Source organism: Elephantulus edwardii, unplaced genomic scaffold (assembly GCF_000299155.1).
Source record: "Elephantulus edwardii isolate Elephantulus edwardi_28Jun2011 unplaced genomic scaffold, EleEdw1.0 scaffold00070, whole genome shotgun sequence".
In the NCBI taxonomy this organism is placed as follows: domain Eukaryota; kingdom Metazoa; phylum Chordata; class Mammalia; order Macroscelidea; family Macroscelididae; genus Elephantulus; species Elephantulus edwardii.
The window spans coordinates 4,025,342-4,027,149 of record NW_006399820.1 but is presented as its reverse complement, the minus strand read 5'-3'; positions in this window follow the sequence as shown (position 1 = coordinate 4,027,149).

Genomic DNA, 1,808 nt, shown 5'->3' with positions numbered 1-1,808 from the left:
TGTCAAATGAACCCCTCCCTCTTGAGATTAGCATAAAGAGGAACTTGGCCTTATCTGTAAAAGACTTCACCATTATCCTTTGTTTTGTACTTCCTTGTGATTTTACTTTTTTTATCTTATGATTCTAAATAAATACTCAGGAAGCATGGCTTGAGACCTTCAGTCGAGAACTGCTGACCCCCTGTTTTATGCTCTCTGCTCTATCTCAAAAAAAAAACAAAACAACAACAACAAAAAAACAACCTCAATCTCTTCACCATCCATACTGATGCTGACAATTGGCCCAGTGGTGAGAATCTTTGTCTTGATATTAAGCCTCAATCCATACTGAAGGCTCAGTCCTTGACCCTCTGCAGCAAGCGCTTCAGCTCCTCCTCAATTTCAGCAAGCAGGATTGTGTCATCTGCATAATGTAAATTGTTGATGAATCTTCCACCAATCCTGATGCCACACTTCTCCTCATATAGCCCAGCCTCCCAGATAAACTGTTCTGCATATAGGTTGAAAAGGTATGGAGACAGGACACATCTCTAGTGTACACCCTTCCCAATTTTGAACCAGTGTTTCCTTGCTCTGTTCTGATGACTGGTTCCTGGTCCAAGTATAGGTTTTGCATTAGCACGATCAAGTTTTCTAGGATTCCCATTCTTCTCATATTATAGTTTATCATCAATGGCTCTAGTCTGGACTTTGACAAAAGTTCTATATTAGCATTTGTCCACATAAATCTATAGAGTATTAAACTTCAGTTGAACTTGGGATAGTATTATTAGGTTTTCTTAATCATTTCCACGCTGATAGCTCATGTACTATTGCTGTTAATTTAAATTGTAGAGCTTCTATACTCACGGCCATTCTCCTTTTCTTTTTTATACTCTGCCAAATTCTTGTACAAAAGGATGAGCCAAAGTTCACAATTAAGATATACATACAAACATATGGCACAAAGAAATTTAAAAAATCTTATCAAAGTCCTCATACAAAATTATAAGCAAATAAAGAAGTAACTGTGAAAAAGGTAATGAAAAAGGTAATGCATAGCTCTTAGAACTTTAATTATAGTACATGTGACAAGAGGTGAGGAGAGACCTGTTTCTAACACTTTGTGTAACTGCTAAAGACTATAATGAAATCAGATATACAGTTGTTTCTCTGGTAGTTAAAAGACGTTAGTATTCAAATACTGTGTAAAGACATTAATTAAATCCTAATTTCAATCAGTACTAGGACACTGTTCTCTTGAAATTGTAAATAAATGAGAACTGTTCTAAGTAGATTAAGTGCACTGTAGTACAAAGAACAGGAGTCTTGGCATGTAGATAAATACATTGTGAATTAGCCCTTTCAAAAAAAAGAAAAAAGGGAAAAAAAAGCATGGAAACATATTGTGACTGAACATTCAAGAATTAATCAACCAGTTGATAAGAAAACACATATATGCGGAAAAAAAGATACTATCATGATTGTCTACCTGGATAAACAAAAGGAATCTATATATATATACCAACCCCAATCCATAAAACAAAAAATCAAACAAACAAAAGGCTTGAACTAATAAAAGAACTTAGCAAGAATATTAGGGCAAGAAACAATTATAAGCCACATTGTTGTGTAGTAATAACAAAACCTCACCAAAGGAATTGATGCTTAGCTATTGAGATACTTTTTTGTTTATTTGTTTGCTTGGTTGTTTATTATTACTTTAATGAAGTTAACAGAAAACTTGGATTTCCATTAATTCGTACTCTCACATTTTCCTCCTTAGCCCCCACCCAGTTCACTTTTCCCTTTAAAAAATTCTTTCATTG